Source organism: Colossoma macropomum, unplaced genomic scaffold (genome assembly GCF_904425465.1).
Source record: "Colossoma macropomum unplaced genomic scaffold, Colossoma_macropomum, whole genome shotgun sequence".
Classification (NCBI taxonomy): Eukaryota; Metazoa; Chordata; class Actinopteri; order Characiformes; family Serrasalmidae; genus Colossoma; species Colossoma macropomum.
This window is the reverse complement of record NW_023494791.1, coordinates 38156686-38179185: the sequence shown is the minus strand read 5'-3', so window position 1 is coordinate 38179185 and position 22500 is coordinate 38156686. Positions and strand designations below refer to the sequence as shown.

The 22500-nt window shown below is 40.5% G+C and overlaps 1 protein-coding gene across 13 annotated transcripts in view; it reads right to left on the bottom strand.

The window, feature by feature from the left end:
• gab1 (GRB2-associated binding protein 1) overlaps window positions 1–22500 on the bottom strand; it is a 72821-nt gene that overhangs the window by 27910 nt on the left and 22411 nt on the right. Inside the window, exon 2 of one of the 13 annotated variants that reach the window (XM_036575021.1) lies at window positions 10760–10946. The exons of 10 other annotated variants lie outside the window; for them this stretch is intronic. The gene's annotated coding sequence lies outside the window, so the exon portion shown is untranslated. Of the gene's footprint in view, window positions 1–10759; window positions 12785–17577; window positions 17685–22500 lie in introns of those variants that run through there. 2 more of the 13 variants (XM_036575022.1, XM_036575020.1) reach the window with 2 other exon arrangements.

The window sequence follows — 22500 nt, the reverse complement described above, 5'->3', positions numbered from 1 at the left end:
TTTTTTACTTCAGGAAAAAAAGTAGAAAAGATATTTAACAGAAAATTACACAAACTCCAACAATGAGTGCGCTTACATGGACTTCAGTAATCATGAAACTCTGGGTCTGCATGAGTCAGACAGTAATCCGATTTCTGCTTTGCAACCAGCCAATAAACTTACAGAAGAAGACGTGAAGTAAACGTAACATAAACTCAAAAGTTCATGCCGCGGCTTAAAATACGTTCCACTTTACCTGAAAATATGATCATACATGATCTAGAAAATAATGAAAACACAAATTCCTTATTTCATCAAGTACGTAGTTGGTTTCATCGTCACGCCAAAAGTGTTCAGCTGCCATCTCGCAGCAATGCTGCTTGCTTATTTCTGGTCTGTTTCGCACATGCGCAGACCGAGAAATCCGAAAGAAATCAGAGTAAGAGTTTACATGTGCTGAGAAATCCAACCATTGATCTAAAATCCAGCTCCCTTTATCGGATTTCTTAATCGGATTTCTAGAACGGAGTATGCTGTTTACATGACCATTTCCATAATCAGATAAGTGCAGAAATCTGATTATGATCAGATTATTGAGCGCATGTAAACTCACTCAATGAAATGTAACACCGACATGGTCAGTGTTTAGTTTGTCTGCCCTCTGTCTTTATTACAGCTTCTTTTTAGGAATCTTGCTTCAAAGAAATCTGCAGAATTTTGTCTTAGAAGCTCGTCGCAGTCTCTGCTTCTCACGATCCAAATGAACCCCAAACACATTCAATGATGTTGAGGTCTGGACTCTGGGGTGATCAGTCCAGTCCATTTTAATGGCCATTTCTGACAGGAAACTACATAAATGAAGGGTAGTCTAAGGTAAAAAAAGAAACCAAGTTCTGTTTTTGTGTGTTTACTACATTTCCTCTCCATTAAGTCCACGCCATCTATATGTAGTTAAACAGTTACACCTGCCATCCACAGTATTTTCCACTGGATGGTGTCCCCCAAGTTAATCACTTAACCATCTGTAGAGTATAAATTCTGTATATTTGAGGATATTAAGTTGTACTTCAACACAGCACAGATGACAGCTAAATTGGTTTAGCGCTGGACGTACTGGCAGCGGACAGAGGAGGCCCATGGTTGAGATTCGTGGTCTCTAGGATACCAGAGCTGGCGAGTGTGTAAGTGAACTGACAGTTGAATCATTTGTAAGTGTGAGATCTGTCAGAAATGGAGAAATTACTAACATGCCCATGTGTGTCTCCCTCCACTCAGTGAGGTGCTCTCAACACTAGGCCAGAGAGACGTGTACTGTACAGAAGGGCTGCACAACATATTGTTTGTTAATTGGTATCACTGTACTGGCCTTTGCAAGACTGATTCCCCTGAAAGCTGATATATGCAAACGAGCCCCCCTGACAAATCACAACATTTTACTGTGTGCTGTGACCCACCTGACCAAGACCTCAAATGACCTAGATAAGTTTCTCTGGGTGTTGTAATGAGTCAAGGTATTCACTTAAGCCAACGAATGTAAATAATTTTGGATAAAATAACAGAGGCCAATGCATTTAAAATAAAATAATGAACCACGATTAATCACACTATTTTGTGTAGTTAATCACAATACATCACATTTGTCAAAATAAGTTTCAGCAGAACATATTTATTATTTTCAATAATTCAATAACATTATTGCAGGAATGCAGGTTCACATAAACATGAAAATCATGTGATTTCCATGGTATAAACACAGTTTCCTATTTTCATCATTGGCATCCAGTGAGAGCAACGGTGCCTGCATGTTCTAACCAATGAGTGACATACATATATACACACTCTTACACACACAGAGCCTCCCTGATTGTAGCCTCTCGCTCTTTCACAGAGTTTGTGGATTCTTGTAATAGTGGAGGCTCTCAAGGGGGGCTTTTCACGTCGCTACTGCTTTTATTAGTTTGCTGAGAGAAGTTTCAACCATAGTCTGTCAAAGGTGCCGTATTTGAATGAGAGGGCTGCAATCACAGACTCTATAATAGCAACATTCAGAGCACAAGCCAGTGGGCTTCAGCCTGCAGTACAGACAGGCGAAATGCACTTAAATTAGTCAGATTAATAATTTGTCACTGCTAACTTTGACAGCACTAACACTATCAGCATCATCTAGCAGCATAATTACAAGTCAGTTCTGGGTCATTGTATCTTTTCATTTCATGGGTTTGATGGATGGTCTCAATCCTTCCATCCATGCATCCATCCATTCATCAATCACCACTGCAATTGTAAAAAGCAAAATCATTATCAGTGAAAAGAGGTGATCCCTGCATAGACAGTAAAATTAAAAGAACAATTATACAAGTCCACAACTACCAGGATGACAACAGAGTTCCTGATAGCAAAACGAGCCTGGCATGAACAAGTACACATACATTCATGTATCTTCCCCAGCCTGTATGACATCATACCCGCTTTCACCTCCATCGATCTCTCTCTCGCGTGCTCTCTTTATCCTCCACCCTTTCTGCTCTGCTGTTCGACTGTGACACAATAAGAGCTAAGCTAGCTCCAGCACGTGCACCAAACATTCACTTAAGAAGACCCTCAGTGGGATTCATTAAGCATAACCAAGCCATTTACATCACAAATGCACAGCACAAACTGCATGAGGCACTGGCACAGGAAGCAACCATGCTGAGGGACAGACCACTCGGGTAAGAAAGTGAGGAAGGTGTGCATCACAAATGTAACAATAGACATTTTCACAATACAGTATGTATTGTTTTTTGTGCCACGATAGGTGACAAATTTAAACACAAACTAAACTGTTTCAGTTGTAGATTTTGCAGAAAGATTGTTTTTTCTATCAAAATTGCAAAAAGTGTAATTTTCAAATCGCAACAGCTGCAGTTTTAATTATAACCCACATATTTATTACGTTGTCTTAACTAATTTTCAGTGGGAAATTTAATTCAGCAACACAGAGCCTGTGAACTGCTTGTATATATAAGTTAAACCAACTGGAAGCAACGAAACATGCATGTGCTGTGTACAAGACAACAATCACAACCACCTGGACTAATCTAGACTTTTCCCAACATTCACCATAGACTGATCACAAACCTGCACTTTAAATTCATTAATTATTTGAACAGTCGTTCTGTACAGTTAACAGTAGACAATGTTTGCACACTCAGGCTGGCTTTGATGCCAATCCATGTGCATATGTACGTTTGTGTGTGTGTGTATATATATATATATATATATATATATATATACATATACATATATATATATATATATATATATACACACATACACACACACACACACACACACACATATACACACATACACACACATTATATATATATATATATATATATATATATATATATGATGCCCATTCGTATATATTTTGTTGTCCTATACAGTATATTAAGGAATGACAGGAAAAGACCCTATAATACCCCTAAGTGTGCACAAACGGCTAAAATCGAACCCCTACCCCTCCATAAAAAAGCTGCATGCATTACAAAATGTTGGTAACAAGATCACAGTCAGAAATGAAATTATGATGAAAAATTAAATTTGGGATTTCAGCATCAACTCTCTATTTCTCACACACACAGACACACATGTGCAAGGAGGGCGTGGCAGGATGCCTTTTGTGTGGCAAGAGTGTGCTGTGTGCGACATGCTGGGGCAAAGTCCTGGGTTGGGTCACACCTGCTACTCGTTCATCCTCATTCCCTCTTTCTCTTCCCCTCTATACCACCTCAGTTCTTCTGGAAAATACCACATTAACAAGTCAGACCTTCATAAATACACTACAAACATAAAAGAAATCTTCACGTCAAACAAACACAAGAGCAAGCCACTAAACAGACTGACGTACTGTAACCATGACCCTAAACTCACACTGCGATTGGCTGCTTTTCATCTCAAGTTCCTAGAAAGCCAGGAAAATCATGAGTCAGACGTGATCGCTAGTCTGCCTAGCAACTTTGTTTATTTCCTAGACAGCACAGATGTAAATCTCAGAGGCTTATTTTATTGAAAGAGACATAAAGACACTAGACTTGAAGTAATCTACATTTCTATAGATAACTGACTTAAAAACATGGATCTCACTGCCATCTCTTCAAAATGACAGATACTAAAAAAGCTGCAGGTAATGCAAGTTTAACAAAGCTGGCTATGTGAATATGGCAAAGAAAAGAACATACATATCTGCAAATATTATTTGTAAAAATCAAGAGGACCATTTCTGAACCCAAAAGAGTTCTAGTATTTTAAGTTTAAGACGACTTTTACGTCAATCCAACTCAACAGTCACAATTTCATGCTGCTGTGACTCATGAACATTAAGGGTGATGTTTCTGTACCAAAAAATTAGAAGAGACTTTTCGCTACTGCTCCGTGTTTGAAGGGATTTCAAACGAAATGGCCGAACACGGCCGGAGGAGACCGAGACTGCAGCGCCAAAGAACAAGAATCCGAGGACACGAACCAAAGAAGCGGCTGTGGCCAAATAATGTGCCCTTTTTACGGTGAACTTGAACACATTCTGGGCGATGAGCCCAGCTGTCCACCACTGGAACTTTATAATTGCTCCTGCGATGCAGGTGAAGACGAAACTGAAAGCTCCGGGAGTGAGAGGCGTTCGCTGGCCGTCATGATTGTTTACCTCTGAACGAGCCATGTGAAGCACTGTTCTTTTGCGCATGCAGGTCAGTTTAGGAGCATGATCTGTTCAGACTAATGTCGCATACAGGTCACATTTAAAAGACAATGTGAACAGCCAAACAAAAAAAATCGGCCTTGGTGAGAAAATTAGATTTGGGCCACTTTTACCTGCTGTGTAAATGTAGCCTAACTCTGTCTGCTTAGAGTCGTCAGGAGCAGCGAACTTAGCCATCAGAATGCAGCCATCAAAAGATGCTTCAAAGCAAAACAGCGTCTTTTTGGCCAAAACAACACTGGTTTGAGTTTGTACGGGGGACTGTGTGCCAGCTGCTAAACCAACTCCTAAACATTGCATAGTTTGCTCTAGAACCTCACCATAACTACGATTGGTCCACATCACATGGTTGCATGTGTCACTACACAGGGTTTCTTTTGCTCATTTGTGTGCAGTGCAGCAGCATGAACAAATTCTTTGCCCAGTACACTAAAGCTCAGCGCTTCCTTCACTGTCACCACTACTGTTTGTTTATTTGTCCTCTCTTTGATGTCATGGCGTTAGCTCCACTCAGAAACCCAGTGTTTCGCGACAATAGCGGAGAGGAGCGTCATAGAAAGTCATACACCATTTCCAGTATACTAAGCATGCTAATGACGATGTGTTTTGGCACGTGAAGAGTGCTGTCAGCTTAAGTGTACGTATAAGCAGGACTGGCCTCTGCAGTAATGACTTGACTAATGTAAAGAAAATATCGACCACACAGCTCCCACTTAGCACCACTCAAAGCTGAAGGATAAAAAAATACAAAATCCTAAAAGGCAGAAGCAGAATATGACTTGATGAATCAGTAACTCATTAAAGAAACCATTCACTCTTTCACTCTCAGTGACCAGAGAGCAGAAATTCTGAGCGGAAGAGATCTCAATTCAGGACAGCTGAATTTGAACACACACATAACAGCGCTAAATGAACAAACACATAAGCAGTGTTGGGTGGCACTAATAGGACTCAACATCATGATACTTTTCAAAAATAGGACGATATAGGATACTATCTAATAGGGGTGCGGGAAAAAAATCAATTCTTAGATGCATCACGATGCGGACGTGAACGATTCTGAGTCGATTCACAAATGTCAAAAATCGATTTTCTAAATATTTAATTTATAACGTAATGTTGATGGAACACAAAAGGCGGAACTTGGAAGTGCAGCGCCCGGACAGTCTGTGACGGCACATAACAAAAACACTACTGGATGAGTGAGAAATCCGACCAGCACCCTCTGCATTAAAAGCCAGATTAGATCAGGAGTCACAACACAAATGATAAGAAGAGCCATTTTGTCCTTTAACATAAATCAAACCATCACTGCCACAGGATCTTATTTCACCGTAACTGCGCATTTTATCGCAGATGAGTGGCAGCAGCTTTTCGTGCTCCAAACAAGAGCAGTGAATGAGAGCCTTCTAGTTCACTTACCACATCACTTCTATTTGATTTATTAAAAAAGATATTGGAAGTAAATTTGTTATTATGAATCATTACAAATACTTTGCTTTAAAAGTACCAAGTCACTTTAAATAACAATAACACTGAGTTACTTAGTCACTTGTATGTATATTGTCTCTATATTCTGTGTATATTCTGTGTATATTTAATATACTTGAATATATTTTGTTTTTTCTTGTGTTTTTATTTTTACTTATTTACTTTCTGTACAGTGATTAGCTGAGTCTCACCACAAGCATTTCAATGCATAAATGTCCTGACGTTGTGCAAGTGACAAACTTGAAACTTGAACTCGAAAGTTGAGCTCACACAGTGAGAAAATATAAATGCTATATAGAAAAAAAAGATGCATCGAGATGCATCGATAATCATTTTATAACCGCATCGCAGCCCTCTGAATTGTAATCGAATCGAATCGTGAGGTGCCTAGAGATTCCCACTCCTATTATCTAAGCTTGCAATAATAAAGATAATGACCCCATGCTTTATATGGAATGGTACTGTGCTAAAATAATTTTTTATAAACCTGACATTGCTTGCTTTGATTGGGCTGATTTTTCTGATCTGATTCTCTACAAAAATACTACAGGAACACTTGCACAGTTTTGCAAATATTACTCAGACAGAAACGGCATTTACAGAAAGGAAACTTAGGCTACATTCACGCTGCTCAAATCAGATTTTTTGCTCAAATCTGATCTCTCTGACACAATGTTTCACACTCGTTTAGGTAACCGATTCAAATCTGTCATTAATGGGAACAAACCTGCATCCCATTCACAATAAGGTTGCATGGCCATGAATCGGATACGTATCCGATCTAGGACCACATATGAAATTGGCTCAGGTTGGATTTGAAAAGATCAGATTTGCGTGTCCACACAGCCCTGAAAACATCAGATCTGAGTCACATTAGGGCAAAAAATCGGATTTGTGCCACTTCAACCAGGTAATGTGAACGCAGCCTTACTAGTTAGTTTTTATGTATTTTGAACTGTTCTTTCACAACAACCTTAAGTGAACAGCACTGAGTTTTAGTAATTTTCCTTTACTGCTGGAAATAATAATCAGTAAAGCAGTATGACATGAACACAGATATACAGCTCACCAGTACAGATAGAGAGTAAGATTACGTGTGCTGTCATCCAAATCAGAGAGCGCAGAAAGGAGAACTAAGTGGTTAGGTTTCCACCTAGAAAACACCTGAAAAACCCCTGAAACTTTCTCATCTACCACACACACAGATTTGTAAACAACCTTCACTCCTCAAGTTCTTCTCAACTCTGGACCGTGGCAAACCACCTTGTTTCACTACAGCTTCAGTTCTGCATTCAATCCATTTCGGAGCTGCATCTTTCTCTACACAAGGTAAAAGACATTCAAACTGTCTTACTTCTCCATTCTCGACTGTCACACTGCTCTGGCACTTAACAGCTTACATCAGCTTCTTTGCTCAAGGCAAAAAAACTAAATTAACCACATAAGACTGACAAGTCCACATGAAAACACAGCGCATTACGCACTAAATGGATTTTTAATATCGCGTGTGAGCACACAAAGGCTAAGTGATAATCAGGAAAAAACTGTTTGCTGTGTCACTAACTCTCTCTCTGTTTCACTTTTCCTTTAAGTGCTACTGAGTGTGGTTTCCCAGGCTGCAGGTGAGAGATCAGTTCAGCTATAGTACCTGTTAATGCCATTAAAATGCAATCTTAAGGATGCAGATGTGCAAAATAATTGCCACATCAACAACTTTTAATGGAGTCTAGGTGTTCCGTGCAATCCAACCTCCGTGTAGCCAAGAACGGAATAAGACTATCCTTGTGTCAGCACTAATTTAGCAGCATTGACATCACAGAAAAATCTTTTACATTAAGATTATAGACCTTTATATCTTTATATTCTTCTGATCCATTAGACTAAAGGCTGAAGTCCACTCCACGCCACTACCACAAAATTCACCCCACGCCAGCCAGCAGCCCAGAAAGCCCCGAGCTGGAGGAGGAACAATGATGCTCTTAAAAGAATCTTGCTCCACAGCGTCAGAGTTTTTGGCCACCGCAGCCGGGCTGACGAGGTGCATGGAGAATGGGGAATGGATGAGGAGGGGCCACAAAAGCTCCTCTGTGTCCCTTCCACAGCCTGGATAAATCAGTCTTTGTTATCTGCAAGTTAAAAAATGACTAAGATTCTTATATCTGTGTCTATTTTTGCATCTGCGTTTGCACGTCCGAAGACACTGATGCAGCAACGGTGGTGGCTCCTGGAGGTCATAAAGGAAGAACGTCAGCAGTGTCGTCTTTTGTAACGTAGAGGACGATCGCTCTGTCTGCATCAGTCCTCAGTTATTTATCTCTCGCCCTTGTGTTTTAGCCTCGAAAACCTTGCTTTCGCAAATCAACCACTGGCCTTGAGCAGTGAATGGCCAAACAGGCACTTCATATAAAGAGAGCACATACGGCACTGGCAAAGAGACGAGGACATACTGCCAGGTATTTCTTTACACATTTCACACAGACAGAAAAAGAGACAGAGAGAGAGAGAGACAGAAAGAGACAGAGAGAGAACAGGAGAGAACTGTCACTTCTGCTTTCTGTTCCCAGAACGTTTGCGTTAGGTTGGATAAATCTTGATGTGAAAAAGTTGGTTCATTTTTGACCTGTTAGAAATAGAAAGTACAAGCACAACTTTACTATGGCAACAACCGACCCAAGAGCCATATTAAACTGAGCCCACAATAAATAATCTTTAATCTAAAACATCCCTAAGCATTTCACAGAAATATGTTTGTGTTTTTTTCCCCAGATATGTAAAGAAAAAAAACATTTCTTATGGTCAGTTGCAACATTAACCCACTCAAAGAAATTTCGACAGAATCTGGAAAAAAAATCCCACAAAGCATCTGGAACCACAGGTTTACTGGCTGTTAAGCTGTATTGCTCAACTTGCTGAATGTCACACATGGTCTGAGCGTTGCAGAAGTGAAAACTGCTGAAAGGCTCTACATGTTTCTAACCAACATCTGCTTATCTGCTATCCATTTATTTGAAATTCTGCTCTGGGAAAGCTCAGGTATGTTCACTTATTTTCTTTTTTTGCCAAGGAACTGATATTTTGCCGAGGAACTATATATTTCAAATAAGTTCATTCAAATAAGTCACAAGCGCCAATGTAGCCCTTCATTTATGTATCATCTTACAGGTGAAAGGCACAAGGGATCTCTGAAGCTGGAATTCAAAGTCCAAGTCAACGTCAAAGACAACGCTCTCTCTCTCTCTCTCTCTCTCTAGCAATGTGTGGGGAACAAAATATAGTTCCTCTGGGACATGGTGCTATCTTTAACACAGAACAGTAGGACAACAGTACAGACTGAAAATACATCTAATAAACACACACAAACTGCACAAAACATTACACAAAACACTATATGACCATGAGTCCAGGACAATGCAGACTAAACAGTAAGCAGTGGAGCGGAAAGATAAAACTCATAGTCGTCAGCAGCAATGATTACTTGTATAGTGTATTATTATTACTGGTGCACACTGTTAATAGTAATGATACTATTAGTAATAGTCTCCACGTTTATGATGTGTTCCATATTTCAAAACTATGAAGAGAATTCCATATGAATACCTATTTGGGGAAGTATGTTCGACCTATAGGCTATATTGGGATTATTATTTTAGACACTAACAACTGCCACTTGGCAGCTCCAAGAGCATGTAAACAGTTCCCTGAAAATCAACTGAAATTGATTTCATAATCATCGCCATACTAAAATATATCATGAGAATGAAAAAATATTATCATGTAACCACAGTTAAAGTCCAAAATTTCTAACGCCTACCGTCCCCAAAAGTCCTTTTCTGGTGTGGCAAACATTCCCTACTTAGGACACCTCTTAAGAGCCTGTAATACTCAAATCTAATATGTAAATGTGTAAAAGTAGGGAATTAGTGTCGCCCATAGAGTTCTGTCTCAGTTATGATAACTCTCCTTCTCTAAAACGCTTAATACTCATAAGCCACAATCTTCAGTCAACACTTATCTCTGCCCCAGACCACAAATTCACTCAGTGACCAACAGACAAAAAACAAAAACAAAAAAAAAGCATTAACATTCTATGTAAAAAAGAAATGCAGAAATATTAAGACAAAAAGAGATGATGTGCCAGCATTTTTAAGATTAGATTAGATATGCTTTAAGGTCCATGAGGGAAATTTGCATTTAGAACACAAACAGTGCCACTACTTCACATTCCAGCATACACACTCAAATATATACAATGTTTTTATCTTACTCATTACATGTCATTAAATTAGATCTGTTCCTCAACCGGGGGAAATAAAAAAGAAAGAAAATACACCTGACCCAGCCTAATCACCATGCTTGGCAGCCATGCAAGAATTTCACACATTCATAAACCACTGCTTAAGAAAGATGAGAGAAAAGAACAACACTAAATCAGTCAATCTGTTGTTTAGGTGAAGAATAACCGCCTGATCCTTAGATAACCTGCACACGATCTCCAAAGTCTAGAGAAGATTTTAAAAGGTGGAAAGAGGTGGTTAGGGTTTAGCGTACCTTTCAGCATCCAGCAGAAGTTAAGCCAGAGTTAAGAGTGATGTCTGCTGCACTGAGGGTGAGAGAAGCTTTATCAAAGGCTGCAGTGTTGTTACATAGAACTGAGGTGAAGCCTCTCCCTCCTTTTTCTTCCTGTGTGTAGTAATCAGGTCCTCCCAGAAGCAGCTTCACCGCCAGGACCAGTAAACTTGGGGGGGAGGAAGGGGGCACACATACACGTTGGTAATACTACTGACTCACGTAATACTGACTAACACTAACCTAACCCTGACCTTATCCTCAGAAACAAAAAAAAGCAAAAAAGCTGCATTTGTGGAAAAAAGAGCAGCTGTTCTTGTGAGGTTCAGTCAAATGTCCTCACTTTTACAAAAACAGGTCATGTTTTCCTATCACTCAGGGGACATTATGTCTTTACAAAAGGCCTTTTAAAATAAACACACAAAGAACAATAACACCCAAGTGCACTCAGTGCAGACACACAAACACACATCATAACAATGGCATGAAATAAAGGCACAAAACACCTGTGTGTGACCATGGACACTCACATGTACATACGTATGTGCAAGCAAACACACGCACACACATGTATGCACGCGCACGCACACGCACACATGCAGACACACACTTCCAGGAAGTTTGTTTCCTGGAGTGTTGTACTGTGAACACAAAACAAGTCCTTTATTTCACTTACATGCAAAGCATCTGGAGTTTTGTTATCATTCCAGAAAAACAAACCCCATGACTTATCGCAACCACAACAATCTGAAGTATTTTCATCTCAGCGCTCTAAATCCCAAGACTGGTGGTGGTGGTGGGGTTTGGGAGAAGGGAGGTAGTGTGTATGATAGCTCTTCATTCCAGCAAAACATTCTTAGAACATTTTCCTCTCCAGATTTCCTCTTACCAGCACTGACCGGGACCAGTTTCCCAAAAGCATCTGAATTATAAATAAGCGATCTAAGGTATTCGTAACATGGTGATTTCTGGCAGCCTCGTTCTACACTGACATTACATAAGCCAGGCTGTACCTTCATTAAATGAAACTGCTGTGTGCATGGCTGCATGAAGGAGTTTCCTTCTTGAATCCACAGCAACTGTTACTGAAACTAGTAGGCGAGTGTGACACTACATCAGAGGCTGCAATCACTAAAACTGAACTAATAATTCAAAAATTACTCAAAAATAATTCAAAATTACTGCATCACTACAATCACTAACGACAGTACTGAACTGAGCACAACTGTAGGCTTTTATATACAATATTCAACTATGCCAAACAATAGTGTTTTTCTATGCAGACAGTAAAATGCTGAACACATTTAAAAAAAAAGCCTTAGAATGTGGAAAGAACTTTGCCTGCATAAAGAATTCAAACACTTTCCTTTACCTACTTTCTTGGTAATATCAAGGCTTGCCCCGGAGCAGCAGCCATCCTGTACGAAGATTTGTTTCATGCCCTATTTTATTACCTACAAACTCCTCCATTTTCAGTACCTTTCGAACTCCACAATGGTCACTACAATAAAATGCACAGTTGAACATTTTAAAACATGCACAGTGATGTTCTGCTTAATTTCTATAAATCCTTGGAACAGGAGGAGAACACCAAGGATCTCATATGGTGTGAAAGGGGGGGGATCTGAAAAAGAATCTCTAATCAACTCTCTTCTTCAGGTACTCAGCAACAAGGCTTGTACATACCATTTCTATGAGCTATAATATAGCCATCATAATTCATGGGTGTAAATAGTAGTAATGAAAAGAGGTGGTCTCAAATGTAAATAAAAGAACATCTTCTGGACTGAATACTATATCTGTCCTAATGTAATTCCAAACACACACACACACACAATGTGGAAGAAAGCTGTGTTGTGTGCGTGATCCCGATGTTGCCAAGCAGCGGTGTGCTAGGTCACACATGAGTAGCTAGAGGAGTGCCTCGATGAATATGGACTCATACTGGCCTGACAAACATCTTCACTTTCCACTTTCCATGTCTTTGCACTGGAGCTCAGATGCGGTGCTTCTTTGGCCATTCCCACTCCCCCCCCCCATCTACATGGAACAGACTGAGCTAAAAATCAACAAGAATTTCTTAACAGAGATGGATATTGGTATCAGACAATACTTTACATAACATGACTAAGTCAGTATTACACAGATTATTAGGATTATGGTATGTTGTAGGGTTGCACTGATACTGATACCGTATCGGTATTGGCACAGGCACTAGAATTTAAACATCGGCGACAAAGATACAGATACCTATAACCAACACCACAAAGTGATTTCTGACATAGGCATGCGCTCCAGGAGACAGAACTTCACAAAGTGTCAGCGATGTGGGATGACAAGCAGCAGTATAAATGCCCATGGCTCATGAATGGGTGAGACAGGCTTCTTTCAGTAATGACTTGTCTGCCACTTTGTTAGTAAGTTCAGATTATTATTGAGAGAGCGGAAGACAACCACCGCTTCTGTTGGGGTAATGATAGCATTTAGCCTTGATTTAGTCTCTAGCAAAGCAGCCCGCTAGCCGGGCCTGTGTGTTTGCTAGTCCTGCCTGCGGTGCACCTCCGTCGGTGAGCTGCATCACTCAGCAGTGGAGTCTTGTGGCCCTATGCTTCAACCAAGCCAGAAAAAACGCTGGAATATGCTGCTGGGGTGAAATTGTCTAAACTCTGGCAGAGCTAGAAACTCAGTCAAGACCAAAATAAAATATTTTAAAAATGTAATTGTATAAATATCAGGATCTACAGGTAAGTTAGATCAAATAGAATAAGTATGTGTATATACGTTTCCCCAGTTTTAGAGTTCATTTTTTTCTGCTGTCCATGTCCAGTGTGTGTTGAGTATAGGTAAGGAACACACTAGAACTGAGAATAAAGTTCTGGACAAGGCAGAGAGTCCACTCCTTCACAAAGCGAAATTCCAAATACTCCCCACTGCGCCACATGCTAGCAAGTTTGGAGGTGGTTTTCCCAGGTTCTTAAAGAAAACTGGAAAACCTCCCACCTATTAAGATGTACTACACAAGAGAGGCAGAAGCAGAGAAAGTGACAGTGTGTGTGAGAAGGGATGGGCTATGTGTCTAACCTGACCTTGGTCAGGATAACCTTGGGAGCAGCTCAAGCAGCTGTGCTGTCCAGCCCTGTAAGAACACCCAGATTCAATTCCTTTATTCATTAGAAGAGGCTGAGCCCTCAGCAGCTTGGCCAGAGGGCCAATCCTCTAGCCTAGCCAATAGAAGTCTGCAAACAAATCTTTCTGAACAGAACGTTCATCAGCCTCAGCTTCAAGGCAAGAGGTTAAAGATCATGAATTTGATCTAGAGGTTAAGGTCACATCAAGTCATGGTAAACAACCATTTAACAGGCACTAAACTACAGAACCAACCTCTAGCAATCGGTCAGAGGAAGCCCAGGGAGACAGTAGAGGAGTGGTTGCGGTGATGAACATCTGTTGTTTGACATGGGGGAATAGCATCTACAGCCTTAAGAGCTCCAGCTGTATAAATAACCCACAGTTTAGACAACATCACTGGCCGAAGCACCAGAAAGGAAAAGCCCTAGATCAGCAGAAGCCAGACCACGGATGCAGAGACAGCGGAGGGTTTTAGCAGTAGTATAGCTGAGTAACCACTACTCTTGTGGAGAATGATCAGAGTTTACATAGCTGTGGCATACATACTCACATGCTGAAGTGGCACAACTCTCCAGCTTCACAGGCTCTAACAAATTCCACTACGTATGACTCAGCAACAACCAGCCAGAGAACTTTCTTCTCACCTTAGACTGAAGTCATAATTCCCACAAGTGCAAGACTGGAAGCCAGTAGTGAGTTCCGAGCGTAATACTCTGAATCTGTATCACTGAATGCCAGAGTCTACTGACCCATGAAGAGATGAATGCAAGCCGCTTGATTGGCCCAATAGGATTCGGCTTCAGCTTGCTATAAAATTCCAATCGAGCAAAGCAGTTTACCCCAAAACGCCAATGTTTACGAAAATGAAATCCAAATCCACTCAAAGATGACTGAAGACTGGGGTTACTTTGGTTCTAGCCAGGATTAGGAATTCCCTTAAAACATCCACAGATCCCCTAAATCCACCATGAATGCATTTTTTTGCAGTTTCTTTGCTTGCAGCTTGTTTGACTCGTGGTCCAAATCAACGTCCGTGAGTGACCATGAAACACAGAGCGAGGCCGAGAGAGAGAGCGTGAGAGAGAGAAAGACAGATACACAGAGAGAGAGAGAGAGAGAGAGAGAGAGAGAGAGAGAGAGAGAGAGAGAGAGAGAGAGAGAGAGAGAGAGAGAGAGAGACTGCAAGAGGATCAATAGCCCCGAACAGAAGAGCAGTCCCGGGGGAACAGCGTGGGTTTTATTTTCAGTCTCTCAGCCAGGGTTAGTTTCTTTTTCTTCTCCTTCAGCAGGACACCAGCACAGAGCCAGTAACTGCTCTGAGCTCCAGCATAAGACGAGCTTCAAACAAGTCCCAGTGAGGTATTAACCAGGCAGCCAGCGAGCACGAGAAAACACCAGAAAGAGAGAGACTTGCGTTTAAACATTAACACAGTGTCCCATCAAGCATGTCAAAAGGAACACAGATGAGCAACTGGCCTACAATAAGCAAACACACATGCGCGCACACACACACACACACACACACACACAGCTTTAAATCTGTTAGGCTTTATGTTCATGTTTTCACAGATCGGCTCCTACCCTCAACAGATTCTGAACTGCATTTAGACTACTTTTTTCATCTCTACATTATTCTATCTTATTATATATTAATGTTTAATCTTTCAAGCTTGTGGTAGAAGTGTCTACAAAACCGGAGTGAACAATGCATTATGTAGCCTTAAGTTCATTGAGACTAAACCTTTAGGATGTTGTGTGAAGGCACTGATTAATGAAATTGAGAGTAGAATTTACATTGAATTTTGGACAGGTGATGCTGTCCATTCTTAGGCTATTCCATCACTGACGCCATCATTAGTAAGTTTTACGGGTCTTTGGTTGGCAGTAGTCAGATTCGGACATGGTTTCGCCTTAAAACTAGATGGGTTAAGGGTGTAACAATTCCAAAACAGCACTGAAAAGCTGTAGAAGGAAAAAATAAAACTGGTTTGGGACAATAAGAGTATTGGACCAACAGTCCAGACAAAAGCTCTAGTGAGCACGCAAACACACACACATACACACACACACGCAGGAAAATGCAGTAAGAGAGTGGAGTTCATTTCCTGCATTTCCCAAAGCAGTGTTCACTGATGCACCTCAGATACAGGAAAAAGGGGTCTTTTTCACATACACACAGACACACGCATGCACACTCGCAGGGTTTAGCTGGGGGGTGAGGGAGTGGGGGGTGGTGGTAGGTCGGCTGGAAGTTTCCACTTTGTTGGCATTTTTTATCTTCCTGGTCATCTGTTCCCAACACACACTCTGAGAAAAAGACTTCCTGTTTTGCATCCATTGTCACACTTGTGTGTTACACGGCTGGACACATCTAACTTTAGACCGGTTTTTGTGTGTGAAGGAGCTGCTTCCTCCACACAGCAGAGTCTACTCAGCCTCATTTAGCGCCTTGTCTAAAACAGAACAACACTTGCTGCTGAAAAGCATGTGCATAGATTCTTAGATAGGACTAGGGCTGAGCGATATGATGTACATCAGCAGATCAATGAAGACTCAACCCAGCTTTGCACACTGTTAAAAGCAGCACAATCTACATGACTTTCTTTTCTACACATACAAGACAAAACAAGCAAAATACAGAATTTTAAAAAACAAATTCTATTTTTTTCCCCCAAAACAGTTACAAATATTATTCATGCAAACGTGTTAAATCCAAATAAATGGCCACCTATTAAGTAGAGAGTTAAAAGAGTTTGTAATACAAAGAGGCATGACCCTGAGAACTGCAATGATGCAGCAAGAAATAAAGACTGTCTATAGTCACGTATAAAGCTTCTGTAACAGTGTAATCCTTTCAACTATGAATTCCTGTAGTACTGTGTTTTTGTAATTTATAACAGCTGCGCAGCACCTTAAAATAAAATATAGGCCTAGTACTGTTTCCATTTTACTGCAAGATTCATTATAAAAAAGGTTTAAGTTATAACTTAAAGTGTGCAACCTGGCTGCCCTAAAACTTTTGAGTTCATTAAACGTCTAGCAGTAATATTGTTTGTGTTAACTTTTAAGCTAAAATGCTGAATCTTTTTCTCTTTTTCTGTAGTATTTTTTTTTCTGCCAAATTTTCTAAATTCCTATAGTATTACTTAAGTTCTTCAAAGCTCAACAGAAATCATTCAAAAATAGCAATAAAACCCTGTTTGCTTACCTCAGTCACCCAATTGAGGAGCAGAGCGTGAGAGTAGCCAAACAGGCCCAGACACTGAAGTGCTGCAGTGGAGCATGGTAACTCTGGGTAATGTAATTTAGCCTGAGTCGTATTGACCAATTCAGGAAGAGGTTTCCTCTGTCCATAAACATGGCTCCAATATGGCCGCTCTCAGGAACATTTTATGTTACATAAGAAAGAGGTTAAAAACAATCCTAATCTATTCCACTCTCTCACTACTTCACATTCCAGGCCCACAAAGCCAACTGAACAGTCTGCCAGCACACACACACACACACGAGCTCCATAGAAGAGATACCTAGTAAACATCGCTCGCCAGCGAAATTCCCCCGTTCCAAAACAGGATAACGTCTGGCAGACTGGCAGACAAAACGCCTCACACAAAGAAACCTTGAGCGGATGCGCAAAACAATGCTACTGTAACGTCCAGGCAGGAATTTACCTGTTCAGAGTGACTGCTGCTGTAGATCAGCGGAGAAAACTGTGGCGACGGACTGCTGTCGTCCTAAGTCTATGGAAGTTCTCTCCCTCACTCTCTCTCTCTTTAGCCAAGTTGCAACTCCCTGCTCCAATAACCCCTGACCCACAGGAAGTAGACACAATGGACTGAAAATAACGAGAGCAAGCGAGAGAGAGAGAGAGAGAGAGAGAGAGAGAGAGAGAGAGAGAGAGAGAACGAGAGAAAGAGAGAGAGAGCTAGAGAACCTCCTCCCTCCCAGCATCCTCCACTCACCCCAGCACAACTACTCCCGCTTCCACAGAGTGCTGAAGCAGGGCCGCAGTCAGCCCCAAAAATACCTGCTGAATGCTTTGAATTCCCCGGGCAATCTTCAGGCCCCACCCCAGCCAAGTGCAAGGGAGACATCAGGCATTTCACAGCCTCCATACTCAGAGTGCACTAACTGTCAGCCAATAGCACAGAGTACAGAGTGCCTGATTATAATTCGTTTGGTTTGTGTTAGTATAATTATATAAAGCTAGTAAAATTTCATGAAGTATGGGACTGTTTTTCTAAAAAACTAAATCAAATCCCATCATTGTAAGATTTGAGATTTAGAGGTTAATGTTATAAACCCTGTCTGTTCTTTCGTTATGCACTTAATTAAACGTACAAGAGAAAATGTGTCATTTTTCTGTCTGACTATGCCTTTTCTGGGAATAAACAGTCCGACCTGGCATTTGAACCTGCAACCTTCAGGCTGCTGACTCACCTCTCCTACCATGAGGCTACTGGTGACCCTATTTATTGCTTGGAGGTTAGCCTGCTAGGGTCAGGGAAATGCATGTTGGCACAAGCCGAAAGCAATGTTATCATCTGTGGGAGGGAAGACAAAAAGAGAGAGAGGAAGAGAGACTGGTCTGCTTCAATAAGAATATGTAAGGGCTGTCAAAATGACTCAATTAAACGATTTAAAAAACAAAAGAAAACAAAACCAAAAAACAGTGGATAAAATGACCTTCTATGTGAAGGTAAATGCTTTGTTACTGTTCAGTTAAGACTTTTTATTGTCTTTTTTAAAAATTCAACAACCCAATTAGTCATCAAAATAATTTACTTGATTACTAATAGAATCAGTACTAATCGCTACTAATCTGATTAATAGCAACAGCCCAGAACACGTAAATGTATATGAGTGCATCTGTCTCGAGGACCGTCCTTAAATCATTCACTGTCTGTGACAATACACAGCGCAGTCACAGCCACCCAGCATAATCCAATCTCAGCCCAATACTAACCACACCAAATCACATTCAGCACACAGGCTAGGATTGATCTGGGCCAAATCAAATTGCGCCCCTATGACTAAGGAAGAGAGGGCCACTCAGGAAATGGACTGCCATGCCACAGAGAGATAAGCAAACGGACACAGCATCCCAAAGCATCCTCAACACACTTCTCCTGCAGTGATTAGATAAGTGCCAAACAATACCAGCTCAGATGGTTGTCACTCCGTAATTTATGACTATCATATAACGTGGCAGCAAAAGGAAACTTTCAAAGTGGCTTGAGTCTCTGCAAGAGCATGTGCACGAACAAAGAAAGTGCAAGTGACCTAAAGGTGAGGCTTAACCTTGAACACATCATCGCTGTCCACAGCCTGCTCTGACTGGGTGAGTGATGTACACTGAATGTAGCTGATCTGAAAGTCTCTCTACACTGCACAACAAAGCCTTACTGCAACATTTTCCTCCTACATTTTGCCTTTTCTTGTTTTGAGGACATATGGACATTTTCAAAAGGTCAGCTGCACACGTCATGATGATGAGACTGGGAAAGATCACGCAGGGCCTCTAAATTGAAAGTATTACATTTTTGGCTATGAAAAGTAGGTGCCCACAACAATACTGGAATCGGGTACATCAGATATATCACTGATATTTCAAACGTCATTGCACATCCCTAAAGTGAACACTGTTAGTTTCAAAATGTACAGTTCACTCCTGTGGACATATACAGAATATATACAGAAAGTACAGGAACAGCTCATTTTGAAACAATTGTTCATGTGATGTCACGGAAACAACTGTATTTACATACATCTGCCTATCAGCCTACAGCAATTTGGCTTAAGATATGGACCCTATAAGGCTTAGTTAACCTCTCAGCCCTCATAAAAATTCATGAATACCTTACAACCATAACTATATAATTTAAACTGTGAGAATGCCTGAGGCATTTAATTATGTAGACTAGCAAGAATAATGGCTATTATCTGCAGCTACCAGCTTTAATTTGTTATTAGCAATGTGCAAATGCACATGTGCACAAACACACATGGTAGAGCCGAGCCTAGAAGAACATGCTGTTCAATAGCAGGCCTGCAGGACACTCGTTAGTGTGCAAAGACACGACTGGACCCCCTCACCTGGGTACAACTGTATTGAAAGTATATGGTCCTGGGAGTACTCCTGGTCTTTGGCCAGTTCTTTTTCTAACTTTATTTCCCTGTAGTTAGAAAATGGCAAGTAAATCTTTCCTGGAGGAGTTTAGTAAAATTAATAGCAAGATTTCCAAAAGTTCAACATGGGGCATCAAAATTTAAAACTGTATCTCTAATAAACCCCTTCGTCTCACTGCAATTTATTTAGGTGTATTATAAAACACAACAACAGTTCTGGTCCTAAAATCTGATTGGTTGAGCCGCGTTCAAAGCCGTCATATACATACCCACATCCATGACCGCTTCACAACAACTGAGATGCAGGCAACTTATGTTATTTACTAGAACTAGGCTGGTCAGCTAGCTAACAGGCTAAAGGTTAGCCAACAGCCTAAACAACTCCATCATTAATATCACAGGTTTGAATTAAAGCACTTACGGTATGATGAACTGTAAAACAGCAGGATAAAAGTAAAAAAATATCACTTGAATGGATTACACGCTTCAAACGTTCGTGTTTCAGTCAGGAGTACCGTCAAACCCGGGCTGAATCCCAAACGGCTCCGTATTCCCTAAATAGTGTGCTAGCTATGAAAGTTTTAAAACTTTAGCCTCTACAGCCAAATAGTGCATCATTTATTGAGGACGAATGTGGCTGAGACCCAACTGGCTATTTTTTAGCTATATATTTTGCACCGTTGGGCTGGAGGATCCAGTATTTCAATTCCTACGTAGTGCACTATGTAGGGAGCAGGGAGCCGTTTGAGATTCAGCCCCAGCACAAGAAGAGGGCGCCGTTGGATTAGGGCTAAATAAAATATGCAGTGGTAATTTGACCAAAAAGTACTTATAAAGCGAAGTTTTTTGTGTGAAACAGTGCTGTGTTATCATATGTTCATTGTTATATGATTAAAAATATACAGCAATATACAATACACAGCGATGGCCAAACCGAACATTCTTCTGCTCATTTAGCGGTCCATGGTTGCTTAGCAATGATACCGTACTCTAAAGGAACTGCATTTCTTGCCGGACTACTTATTGATGACGATTATTATTAATAATAACAAATTATTTTCTGAAAAAAGGTGTGTATTTAAATCATACCACAGGGAAGGGAGTTTAATATAACCTAATTCATATAATTCTAAACTAGTCCAGCAGATTTAATGCTACTAAAGCTAAGTCCAATGGAAACCGGAGCTCCATACTAGGAGCAGTCTTAGCCCACAAACTCATGCTATACATAGACCTGCTTTGGCTTTTCTCATTTGCTGCTACCATACATAGAGACAGACCATTAGATCAGTGCCTGGTGTGTCACAGCTGCCTTTTCCATGAGCTGATGGAATGCATCTTGATCACACACACACACACACACACACACACACACACACACACACACCCCTACAATTCTATAAAGAGCAATGGACTAGAAACACAGGATGTATGTTCTACTACTAAAACTTAATCTTACAGGTTTAAAGCATGAAAAATTTCAATTTACAGGATTATAGCTTTATAATCTTCCTTTCATCATGTGTGCCCGTTTGCTCTGGCAATCAAAAACATTAAGCCACAATTCATGTTTTTCCATAATATTTTAGTAAAATGACCAGATTCCAAAATGAGAGCTTTGATTACATCACAACACACCAGCGGTTGAGGAAAATATTATTAACCAGTCATGTGTTTCATCTCCCTCTCCGACAGCACCTTCATCCATCACCGAGAGAAATCGATCAACTAGCTCAGAGACTTCACCCTGATAGGTTCCGGTACAAAAAGAAAGTTACTATGATTTCCAATTTTGAATGACATTCACAAAATGCTATGAAAAACTACATTGAGTACAATGAATTTTTTATTATTTTTTTTAATACAATGTTCACAAAAATAAATTATTTAAAAAATACTATGGAAAAAATAAATTAAAAAGTAAGATAACAGCATAATGAAACATTCAGTCAGTCACTCGTAACTATGCAGTTGCTATACACTGGCTGATGATTTTACAGGTTCCCTATAATTGGTCCTTTTTATGACACATGCAGCTGCTCAGTTTATTGACGAGACTCATGATACACTCACAAAAGCGTATTGCAATAATGATAAAAAACTATTGTGAGAATATATTTTGATTCCAGAATTTGAATGTACTCAAACCTCACAGCATAATTTGGATGTTAAGCAGTGTATTCATCTGTGTTCATCATAGTAGAAACAAGGTCATTCATTGATCAACTGCTATTAACCAATAGTCCATACAGGCTTTTCTTTCACCCCCCACAAAGCTATGAACTCAGCTGGCCTGTGCTATTGTTTACAGTCTACAGCTCTTGCGTAGAAACACCGTCTGAAAATAACCACTGCGTGTGACAAATTTTAACCGCTATGTGCGCAAGTTCATTAAAGGGCCGTCCAAAGGTCAAGAATTACGTCCGAGAAGCCAGCCACGGAATAGTGAACAGAGCCGTACGGAT